General features: G+C 49.7%; 1 protein-coding gene across 1 annotated transcript in view; it reads right to left on the bottom strand.

Annotated features, from left to right (window-relative positions):
• The window catches only part of GCN1 (GCN1 activator of EIF2AK4), a 1783851-nt gene that overhangs the window by 1027048 nt on the left and 744331 nt on the right, over window positions 1-12472 (bottom strand). The gene's annotated exons all lie outside the window — the stretch shown is intronic.

The following is a 12472-nucleotide window of genomic DNA, read 5'->3' on the forward strand; positions in this document are numbered from 1 at the left end:
CAGTGGTGCCGCTCCTCGTTCCCCTGGAACCGCAGAGCCGATGGCATACTAGCTTCCGGCAAAGAGGAAGGTAGGGAAGGCGATGAGGAATCCATGGGAGGAATATCCATTAAAAAGAGCATTACCAAGAGTTAAGTAATTTGTTCTTCGAATGGATTCTTTCCTCCCACGGATTCCTCATCTATGATAGACTCCCAAAGCAGGATGTAAACCTGGAGGAGGGAAGAAGGTTGGAAAACCACCAACTAAACCAGAACACACTGCAGGACTGCCCTACCAAAACGGGCAATCTGGTACGCAAGGGAATCCAAGAAGTAATGCTTAGCAAATGTGTGCAAGAACAGCCACCTTGCCGCCTGGCAAGGACTAGGACTGCAGCTCCCCTCTGCAGGGCAGAGGTGGCAGCCACTCCCCTGGTAAAATTAACTCTGAGACCATAAGGCACATCCCTACCAGCCAGATCGCAGCATTCTGAGATGCAGAGGATGATCCACCTCAATAGTGTCCGTTTGGTCACACCTCTGCAGAAACAAGCACCAGCATAACCAAAGAAAAGCTGGTAATATTTTCTAGTGTCTAGTACGAGACACGTAGCACTAAAGGGACTATACTGGGTACAGCCAATGTACTAAATTCTCCTCCTTGGAAGGATAAGGTGTAAGAAAAATTATAAGTTACTCTCCTTAGTCCCTTTTCCAACATACTGCATCAGTGTCCCTTCCAAGGGACAGGAGACAGAACCTTTTTAACCAGTAAAATCTTTCTTCCCCTTTAAATTTAGAGGCGCGCAGGGGTGCGGCATTGGGAGCAAGCACTGCCCTGACTCCGCCCTCCAGCGCCACACCTCAGTCCCCATAGACGCGTCAACAATAGAATAACATTGCCTAATGACACCAGTTTTATTAGGGGGGAGGATGGACACATGGAGGAAAGAGGACTAAGGCGAGTAACTTATAATTACTCTCATGTCCAGTCCCCTTTCCTTCATACTGCATGGGTGATTACAACTGAATGTAGCCCCAGGGTGGATAGGAGACCCTCCTTAAGCCAACGGGTTCTTAAGAACCGCCTTTTCAAAAGACGCATCTGATCTAGAGCTGGCATCCAAACAGTAGTGCTTGCAGAAAGCCGAAGGGGTGGCCCAGGTGGCTGCCCTGCTTAGGACTTGCCTGGGGACATGCCGCTGGAATGCGATGGCCGTTCCCTTGGCCCGGACCGTGTGGGCGTGCATGTTGGCCGGGAGTGGCTTATGCAGACCCTTGTATGCCTCTTTGAGACTGAGACCATCCACTGGGCTATGGAGGCTTTATAACCTGGTCTTGCCCCTCCAAGGTGACAAATAGGAGGGCCGACTTGCGGAAGCTCTTGGTCCTGTCCAAAAACGTAGGAAGCACTATTTCCTCGTTTAGATGGAAAGAAGCTGGTACATTAGGCAGGAATGCTGGGTGTGCCGCAGGACTACTTTATCCTTCTGACAGGTAGTATAAGGTTCTGAGGCGACCAGTGCCTGGATTTCGCTGACCCTGCGAGCAGAGTTGAGGCAGACTAGTAAGGTAGTTTTAATGGTGACCAGCCTGATGTCCACAGATGCCATTGGCTTGAATGGTTTGAGTGCCCGGGCACCAAAGACTACGTTCAGGTGCCATACAGGGTGTGGCCTCTTGATGGGTGGGTAGACTCTTGCCAGTCCCGTTAAGTGCTTCTTGACAATCTCATTGGAGGAAGAGAAGCCCTCTTCCTCAGAGTTTCTGTAAGCCCCGATAGTTGTGAGGTAAATGCGGCAATTGAGCATCTGTACGCCTGAGTGGGCGAGATGCGCTGAGAAGGAGAGCATGTCGTCCAAAGTACATTGAGGGGGCGAGGGGGGGCGAGAGATACTCTTAGAGTCTGCCCAATGGCAGAACCTGGTACACTTGCTTATATACTGGGCCCTGGTAGCCTTGCTCCTTGCGCCCTGTATGATCTCTAGATTAGCCTGGGAGAGGCTGAGGTGCCTTAGCATGACCTGCTCAGGAACCACGCTGTGAGGGCTAATTTCTGAGGCGTGGGGGTGGATGACCCTGCCCCCCCTGCTGCGCCAGAAGATGTGCTGGTCCCGTCGGAAGATGAATCGGTGGTATAGCCAAGAGGTTGAGCAGCTCCGAGAACCAAGGCCTGGCTGGCCACCATGAAGCTATTAGAATGATGCTGAGTTGGCGAGATTACTTGATTTTGCAAATCACTGAATCAACGGTGTGGGAGGGAAGACGTATGCTGTGACACCATTCCACTGAATCTGAAATGTGTCGCCCAGGGAGCCGGGGCCAGGTCTCTGCCAGGAGGCAAATTGTTGGCACTTCTTGTTGTGCCAGGTGGCAAAGAGGTCCACCTGGGGGTGTCCCCATCTGCTGAAGATCTCCTGCAGCGCAACGTCGTTTAGTTGCCACTCGTAATTGTCCGCTCCCAACCTGCTGAGCCTGTCTGCCTCCAGGATGGATTCCCCCGGAAGATGTACTGCCGTGAGGTAGATGTCACAGGCCCACTCCAATATGCTGATTGCCAGTCTGCACAGTGGAGGGGATCTAGTGCCTCCCTGCTTGTTGACATAGTACATGCTGGTTGAGTTGTCTGTCTGGATTAGGACAATCTTGCCTCCGATAAGTGGAAGGAATGCTCTGAGCGCCAACCAGATGGCATACAGCTCCAACCAATTGATGTGGTCCTCCTGCCGGGTCCAAGTGCCATGGACTGAAAGATTGTCCAGGGTGGCCCCCACATCCCTCGAGAGAGGAGTCCATAGGGATGGTGACCTGCAGAGTGGGAGGGCAGAAGGGCTCGCCAGTCCGCAGGTTTTAGTCTTTGGACTACCATGTGAGGTCTGGGTGAAAAGATGGAGGAACGTTGATCATCTCGGCTTGAGAGCCCCGCTCCTGGTTCCATGATGCCACGAAGTGCAACTGTATCCTCCTCATCCTGAGTCTTGTGTGGGGGGCTGCCAATAGAGACCCAGTAGATGCTGGTACCACCAGGCCGATGTCCCCTCTATGCTGAGGATGTGAGTCGTGGCCCTCTTGATGGCTGTGATCTTGTCCTCCGCTGGAAAAAGTATCTCGGAGCAATTGTCCCATATGAGTTCCAAGAAGGCCAGTCTCTGCGCAGGCTGCAGATGCGACTTCTTGAGATGGAGTGAAAAGCCCAGACTGTGCAGTGTGTTCATTAGAGCATGGGAAGTGTGGTGCACCGCTTCCGGAGATGTAGCCCTGGGGAGCCAGTCGTTGAGGTACGGATAGATGTGGAGGCCCGAGGAGGGCCGCCACTGTATTCACCAGCATGGTAAAGACCCTGGGGGCCGAGTTGAGGCCAAAATAAAGCACCTTGTATTGGAAACATCCACCTCCAGTCTCCCTTGCACAAGGTCTCCGCTATAAAAGCTGGCGTAACCATCTTGAATTTTTGTAGAGGTAGGGAGAGGTTGAGGGTGGAAAGGTCCAGCACAACTCTCAGGCACACCGGATTCTTTTTCTGAATGGCGAAAATCCTGGAGTAAAAGCTCAAGCGTCGCTGGGAGGCTGGGACTTCATCCACTGCCTGGCTCTCGATGAGCAACCGGATCTCCGCCAAAAGAGTTGCTGTCCCAACCTATGGTAGGGGAGGGAAGAGAGGCTGGGATGGGTAGGTGGTACCCTGTGGATTCTACAGAGAGGATACAGGAGTTCGTGAAATTCTAGCGCCAGAAATGTGCATGGAGAGCAAGCCTGCCCTCCACTGGAGACATGTGGACCCGGAGGGGCGTGTCATGCCTTCTTTCCCTCCAAGGCTGTTGCAGAGGAGGGCGACTGGGAAAAGCCCTTATTCCACCCCTCTCCCCTTTTGTTACTTGCGCCGATGTAGATTCGGCAAACAGTCCGGCTGCCTGGACCTCCGTTCATGGAAGCCGCAGAACCCCCGTATGTACAGCCCTTGTTGGAGCGCTGCTGTGACTGGGTGTACGATTTGGGTGTGGTCTTTGGAAGGATGGATAAAGACTTGGCCTTGGGATGGTGAGCTGTTTTTCTTTTTGTCCAGCTCGTTTGTGGTGGAGTGGAAGAGGTCACCCCCCCTCGAACGGCAGGTCTAATATGCGTTCCTGGACATCTGGGTTGAATTTAGTAGCACGGAGCCAGGCTGCTGTTCTCATGTCCGTGGAAATGCATATGGCCCGGCCAGAGGTGTTAAGGTGGGCCACAGTGGATTCCATGATGTCCTGCTCCACCATCTTGGCCTCAGCCAGTCCCGCCGTGAAAAGTGATTGGCTCTAGGAGGAGGTCAGCAATTTCCTGCCACAGCCTCTGGTTAACGGCCGCCAGCATGGCATCTGCGTTGGCCTGACGAAGATGCAAGGACATGGACTGCAGCTTCTTCCCGTACGCCTTCAAGAGCTTATCCCTCCTTGCCTAGCAGCGCCACAGAGGAGGAGGCCGAGGACGACTGAGGCTTGGAGTATAATGATGCCGCGGCAATGAGCGAGGAGTGCGGCCGAGGATGGGCCGCTAGCAAGAGTGTATCCCCTCCATCTGCCTGTACTTGGCGTCCAGGTGTCGATCGACCAGCTGGACCAAGAGGGGCTTGAGCCAACCATTCTTGGCCAAGGCGAGTCTTTCTGCATCGGAATTCCTGTCATAGCAGAGTGGCATAGCACGAGGACTTCTGCGAGGACCCGCTCTGCTGGCTGCTCAACCTCGGGTTGAGGCAGGACCAGGTACTCTGCCAGCCCTGCAATACGTCCGTGGAAGGCCTTGGCTGACGATGGTGTGTCAGGGTCTTCCCCCTCCTCGTCTTGTGTCCACCTGGGGGTCCGGAGGATCAGGTACCGGTGGAGGTGTGTTGGGAGCCAGAGGCTGAGGTGCAGCGAGCGACCTGAGCTGGAGGCTGTAGCTGGTACGGAACCGCCTATACAATCGATTGGGGGGCCAGAGCAAGTGGCGAAGTGACCCCCATTCGAGGAGATTTCATGAGCCCGAGGAACCTTTCAAAGAACCTGTCCTCGCAGACAGGGGGCGTGGTAGGTTATATCAATGGGGTAGCGAGAGGCTGCTGAAGCCGCTGTGTGCCCTGCCCATATGGACATTGCGGGATCCTGCCCTGTGCAAATGAAGAATAGGCTGTCGGCCACATACCTGGTTGACAACTGTCCCACCTTGACACTCATTCCTTGACCAGCTCCCTTTCCTGATGCGACGTTGGACGGGTGCTAATGTCTGGCATGGAGGCCATCTTGTCAAGCAGCCATGCACGTCCCTGCGTCGTGTTGCACGGCTCACTGGGCCCAGCCTCCTCGGATCACTAGACCTACCCTGCTCACCAGGCCGAGGCTCGGTAGGAGTTACGCCCTCTGCAGAGAGGCCGGTAGAGCTGCGTTTAGGTACCCCCTCGCACATATTGCTGGTACTAGGGCATCGCCCCTCGGGTGAAGACCCAGAGAGAAACCTCCAGTTCCTCAACACTGTCACCGGAAGGATCCACTGACCCCTCGGCCTGCAGGCCGGTAGCTGATGTAGCCTCTTGTGCACGTGCTGGTACGAGAACCTGAGCGGCCCCTCCTGTGCGGGCAAGTCTTTGGGAAGGAGTCTTGGGCGTTGCACACGGTACAAGCTTGACAGCCGTGGGGGTCTGAAGTTGGAAAGAGCCTGTCACAGGATGGACACCTGCTGAACCCTGTGGAAGTTAACGGGGAGGAGCGTGACACCTGAGGACCAAAGACCTGAATGAAAAAAAAAAGGACAAAAAAAAAAAGACAGAAGTATCTGCGCGTGGAATAACATAGCCGAAGCCAAACCCAGAAGCGCTGGTGAATTCGGCCCGTTCCTGTCTGCGTGGAAAAGGGGACTGAAGTGTGGCGGCAGAGGGCGGAGTCAGGGCAGCGCATGCTCCCAGGGCCACACCCCCACACACCTCATAATTTTAAGGAGAAGGTTTTTTCTGGAGAAAAAGGTTCTGTCTCCCGTCCCTTGGAAGGGACGCCGATGCAGTATGGACAAAAGAGTAAAATACAGGAAGATGGATCTTCTGAGATGTGGAAGTCAGTGACAACCTATGGCTCTAAATGCCGCCTTCTGTTTGGAAAAAAAACTAATATGGATGTAAAAGAATGGCAGGAGCTCACTCACCTGTCTCGCGGAAGTGATGGAAACCTAGAAAATGACCTTAAAAGGTGATCAATCTAATAGGACATGAACAAAAGGGCAAAAACGGGGCGCCCGTAAGAAAAGTTAAAACTAAGTTCATATCCCATGCCGGAACCACTAACTGGCGGTGTTAGGGGAGTTCTTCTAAAGTCCACTTGAGGAAAGACTTCATAAAACTATCCCCTTGTTATAGAAGGCCCCCATCTTAGTCTAAGTCTGTACTACCCAAAGGATCTTGGTAGAATGATAGAGCAGTCATGCTCATCATAGGAGGAAGATGTGAGCTGTACGCAAGTACACTAAACCCAGTAAATACAATAGTCCAAAGAAACTCTTCTACAGTAAATGTTCTATTAAAAAATATACATTTATTATTTTCACAAGGAAGGTAAATACTTAGTTCAGTTAATCAACACACATTGGAATTCTTAACTCTAACTGCTGAGGATTTTCACTCCCAGTGTCGAGCCATTTTTTTGACATTTAGGTATGTTGCATTCAATCCCTTTTAACTTTTTTGTTGCAAGTGATATCACTGCCAAATGTGCACCCTTTTCTTCCCACATGTAGGCAGCCATAAAACCACCAAGGATTAGACAAGGTTTGCTGTAGGGGGTGGGGGGTGATGAGCGGTATAAGAAAGTAACAAAAGTGAAAGTGTTTTTTTAGAAAATGCCAATAAAATGATGTACAAAGAAGTCTGTGGGTTTTTTCTTTTAAGATGGAGGAAAAAATGGTTTGCCGTTCTGAATTCTCCATTTCCCAAGCTTTCAAGAACAGTTTGAGTGGAATAAGAAGAACAAGTTACTTACCCCTGGTATCGTTCTTTCGACTGGATGTTCCGCCCACGGTTTCCTCATCTATTATACCACCTATATCCAGCTTCAGAATTTGTTTTCGCCAGAGGGTACTGTGCGTTGATGTGGTCGACTCAATGCCCCTCGGTCTCGAGGATGTCATCGAAGTTATATTTGGAAAGTGCAGGCCGTGATTGGCTTCAGTTCTGTTTTTTCGTGTTTTTCTTATAGTAGATCGACCAGCATTCATGTTGTTTAGACTATACTAGACTCTGAAGGAACGTAAACTGCAATAACATGGAAATTCTACTGCGGGGTAGACTGGTGGGGCGATGGGGAATACATGGGAGGAACATCGGGTCAAAATAACGTTAACAGGGGAAAGTAACTTGTTCTTCGAATGGATTGTGTCCTCCCACGTATTCCTCATGTATAAGACTCCCAAAGGATTATTATTTTTGGCAGAGGGAGTGTTGGGGAGAATTCTCAACAATGTGCTCATTCCCTTCACCTTAGAGACTCCCAGCAAATTTGCTGGATTTTGAGGACTTCATTTTTTTTACCTGGAGAGAGTGTGACCCTTTCTCCCACTCTCGTATTTTGATATGCGTTTTACCTCCGTTTTCTTTGGTGATGGAGTCTAACCAACTCGATAGGCATCTTTTTCAATTGCGTCACAAAGCACCCTCAGTGCAGTGACACAGGGAAGACTTTCAGGCTTTCCCCAAGGTTTAACTACCTTCTCTGGGATAAACTACTGTTTCCCCAGAGTAAGTAAAGTGAAGTGAAATTGACTTTACTATAGTCTTAAATTCCTAGGCCCAGCACACCCCCTCTTACAATAGAGTGCTTGAGGGGTTACTTTGTATCCCCCGGTGTCTAGATACTCATGTAGCAGTCAAATACTACGCTTTCCTCTCAGAATGGCTGGTGGCAGTGGTTTTACAACAAACTACTATGATTTATACCAACACTTTTTGTAGCTCGGTTAAGGTTAAATGGCGGGAGCCATGTTTTTCAAGATTGCGTCTGAGCCTTTGTTTAAACAGGTCCTGGTCTTATTTTTTCGCCATTTATTTGTGGAAAGGCCCTTCTAGAGAGTTTCTCTGTGTGCCAAACCAGGTTTGGTCTCTTAGTTAATTCGCCTTTGGCGGGATTCAGGAGTGAAGACCGCCTCTGGCGCCCGAGTGTCTGGGGTGGGCAGGAAGTGAGGGAGGTGCCCACAACTCCGTGCTTGGTCTCCTAGGAGACCCAAATGCACTCTGTGGTGACTGGCTGGCTGACTGTCTGGCTGACTGTCTGGCCGACTGTCTGGCAAGGACAGCCACCCTGCTGGGTGAGTGATAGCTAGGCTGGAATGAATGGGAGACAACTGAATAAAAGGAGTCTCTTAGCTTGGAAGGCAAGGTCGACCACTGGACGAAGGAATCTAAGAAGAGCTTGAAGAGGACGGCTGCTGCAACGCCTGGACCATTGGTTTGTCTGGTAAACCCCTGCTACAGGTCTGAATCACCAAGTTCGCATCGACAGAGAAGCCCTGCTAAGGACGACTTCTCACTTAGAGTTGGTGGGACCAATCAACTCCAAAGGAAGCCACCTGGATACCCATCTCGGAGCTGGTTCAATTTCCTCAGAGTTGCTGCAGGAAACTGTAGGACCAGAGAGAGGGACACCAGCTTGTGTGCGTTACTTACAGCCACCGGAATTGAAGTTTGCCAACTGCAGGCTTTTGACCAGTTCAAGTGCAGGAGTCCCCTGACGTCCTCCCTCTTGTCCCCATGACTGAGGCACAGGAACAGTGAGATCTGCATGAACTGCCAGAAACAGAAGTCATCAGCTGCCTCATTTTCTTCATTGTAAGGTACTGTGAAACAAGACAGAGTGGTTACCTCTCGCGGTGAAAGTGCTTGAAACTTTTGCAACTCACAGGACTAATCAGCTTGTAACCCAACATATGATTGTTCTTTTTACAAACTACTTCCGAGAACTTGTGCCGAGACTTTACTGTTTACTTACCAGAACCGCTTTATCATATCCAAGACTTTAGCCCATTGATTTTGGCCTAGCCTATTGAATGGACTTCTGGTGAAATCTAAGTATTTGCACTGTCTAAGAATAATTGTAACCCTTCATGTTCTAATCATCTTTACCTTTTACTTTTCTTGAAAAGTATTCTGAAATAGTATTGAAGTATATTTGTGTGCCATTATAGAATTGCCTCCTTCTAATGAATGTTTTATAACTGACAAATTAATAAGTATTTATCAAAGAAGTCTTGAGTATAAGAGTTTATTTGAACACCTGCGATTGTAGACCCCTGTGTAACATTACTCTCACATTCCCCTCTTGAGTTAAGCCAGGCTGCTCAGCCCCGCTACCAAAACTGTAGTACAGACTTGCACCAAAGGTTGGTTTGCTTACACCTGTAGTCATAGTTGTGTGTAGTGTTCCCAGAGGGTACTGAATACAAACATTTCCTAACAGGGAGTAAGAATTCTGTCATCAAGGGTGGTTATGAACCGATGAAGGACTGCCTTCCCAAAGCTTCCGTCCTGGCTTAAGGTGGAATCAAGGCAGTAGTGTTTTGTAAAAGTGTGAATGGTAGAACAAGTGGCTAAATCACAATTTTTGTTTTGGGAACCCCTCTTTGCAGAGCAGAAGTAGTAATCATTCCCCTAGTGGAATTTGCTCTTAAGCCATCTGGGGGATCCCGGCTAGTCTATAGCATTCAGTAATAGATAAAATAATCCATCTGGACAAGGTTTGTTATCCTATAAACAGTTGGTCATCTAGATGAAACTTTGACATCCTTGAAATGTAGAAACTCAAAGCCCTTCTCAGGTCAAGTCTGTGTAACCTTTCCTCTTTCTTACGAGGATGAGGTGGTGGGTAAAAAGTAGGTAATACTAACTTTTGTCCCAGATGAAAATCTGATATAAACTTAGGTAGGAATGAAGGTTTGACCTTAAGAGTGACCTTGTCCTTTTAGAATACTGTAAAAGGTAGTTTAGAAGATAATGCCTGCAACTCACTCACCCTATGGGCTGGTGTTAACGCTACTAACAAGATGGTTTTGAATGCTAGTAGTCTTAAAGGACATGAATGAAGTGGTTCAAGTGGTGCACACATGAGAAATTTCAAAACAAGATCAAGGTCCCAAACAGGAACCTGAAAAGGAGATGGAGGGAACACATTAGTGAGCCCCTTTAGAAATTGTATCCCCAAAAGGTATTTTAAAATATGACGTTTCAACGACTGCTTGAAGATGGAGAGCGCCTCTAAATAACCTTTAATGGTTCCAACCAGGATCCCCAGTTGGCCAAATGCAGCAGAAAACACACCTCTGGTGTTTAGCAAAGAAAAGGATCTGCATTCTTATCCCTGCACCAGTTGCAGAATTTGTTACAACAGCAGTGGTACAAAGAATTTGTTGCTGGCCTTCTGGCGGAAAACAAAATAGCCATTACGTCATTCAGGAGGTCCCAATCGTTGCAACTCAGCCTCTCAGAAAACGTGCGTGAAGGCGGAGTGTCTTGACCTCTGGATAGAGAACCCAACCCCCCTCTCGCGAGAAAAGGTCCTTTTTGTGGAAGACTTGGAGGGCAGATGGACAAGTCCAGAAGGTCCAGGTATTACGTCCTCCTGGCACAATCTGGGGCAATTAGGATCATGGATTTCCTGAACTTTCTCATCCTCCTGATCACGTGAGGAATGACAGGGACTGGGGGGAACACGTACAGGAGTGGGAAATCTGAGTCCACCACGAACACATCTCCTAGAGCTCCTCTTGGGGGGCGGGGGGGGGGGGGGGGGGACCTGTCAGTCTTTATCAGGACATTCTTTCCCCATACAGAGGGCATAAAGGCCTTCCGCACTAGGCTGATTGCCCTCAGCTCCAACAGATGGATGTGTAGTTTGGACTCCAATGGAGACCAATGACTGCCGATTGTCAGATTGTTGGCGTGGACTTCCCACCCCGTGAGTGAGGCGTCCGCCACTACCACCATCTCTGGCCATGGTTGCCAAAAAGGTTCTCCCTTAAGGATGTTGTCCTTGCAGGCCCACCACAGGAGATCCTGTGCAACCCTGTTTGGAACCTGAAGTAGGTCTGCCATGACACCTGAGAATTGAGACCACTGTGTCCTGAGAGCCCATTGGAGGGATCTCATTCTCAGCAGAGCCTCTGGCACCAGAAAAATGCAGGATGCCATGAGGCTGAGCAACCGCAAGAAGTCGAAGGCCGGGAGACACTGGGCACTCTGAAATTTGGTGACCATTTGCAGAATGTGTTGAGCCCTCACCTAGGGTGGTGAGGAATTTCCCAAGGATGTATCCAGTACAGCCCCGATGAATTGGAGCTTTTGAGATGGAATCATGTGGGATTTCTTGTAATCTACACAGTCTTTGGAGAGAGGTAGGTCCTGCTGAGATGATCCAGGACTTTTTCAGGAGAACGTGCCCTGATCAGTCAATCGTCCAGGTAGGGGTAGACACGAAAACTCCCGTCTCCTGAGATTCGCTACCACGACTGCCATTAGTTTGGTGAATACCCTCAAGACGGAGGTCAGCACGAATGGCAGAACTCAAAAAAGATAATGAGAACCGCCAACGGAAAACCTCAGGTACTTTCTGTGCTTCGGAAGGATTGGCACATGAGAATAAGCATCCTGAAGGTCCAATTACACCATCCAATCCTGGAATTGGAGGGCCTGAAGAATCAGAAAAAGTGTGACCATCTTGAACCTGTCCTTCCAGAGGAACTTGTTTAAGTATCTCAAGTCCAAGATGAGTCTCAGTCCTCCGTCCTTCTTGGGGATTAGGCAATATGGAGAATACCATCTTTTGTTCCTCTCCATTACAGGTGCTAGTTCTATAGCACCTTTCTCTAGCAGTCAAAATTTCCTGCAAAAGGAACGGATCTGGAACCTTTAACGAATGACTTACCGGTGGATGATTCCGAGTTCTATGAATGAAGGGGAGGCAGAAACCCTGGCCTATGGTTTCTAATGCCCAAGCATCTGAAGTAATACCCCCGCCATTCTTTCAGATGGAGACAGTCTGCCTCCCAACAGGGTGTCGTGAGACAAGACCTCAGAGAGGTTTTCAGGCGGCTGATGGTAAAGTAGACGCTGCTTGGGCGGGCTGTGCACATCCCACTCGTTCACCACGAGAGAATCTTTGGCCTCTCTGACCAGCCATTCCTCTCGCTCTTCGAACTCTTAGCCAAATGATCTACCCCTCCAAGAAGGTCCACTAGGGTGAAAAGGCAGAAGCTGCCTGATGGCACCTAGAGACTTGGCTGCCGCCGTTGACGTCTGCAGCTTCTCAAGGCTTCCGTCAGCCTTGCTGCCAAACAGATGAGATCTGTCAAAAGGCATATTATGGAGTCTAGACTGCACGTACGGTGCAAGTTACAATTTCCCTAACCATGCAAACCTGCGTATCACAGTGCTTGCCGCCATGGCTCTGCTGATACTATCAGCAGAATCCAAACCTGACTGTAGAGATTCAAACATGGCCTCTTTCCCATCT

This window comes from Ambystoma mexicanum, chromosome 10 (assembly GCF_040938575.1).
Source record: "Ambystoma mexicanum isolate Mex_15411 chromosome 10, UKY_AmexF1_1, whole genome shotgun sequence".
Lineage (NCBI taxonomy): Eukaryota > Metazoa > Chordata > Amphibia > Caudata > Ambystomatidae > Ambystoma > Ambystoma mexicanum.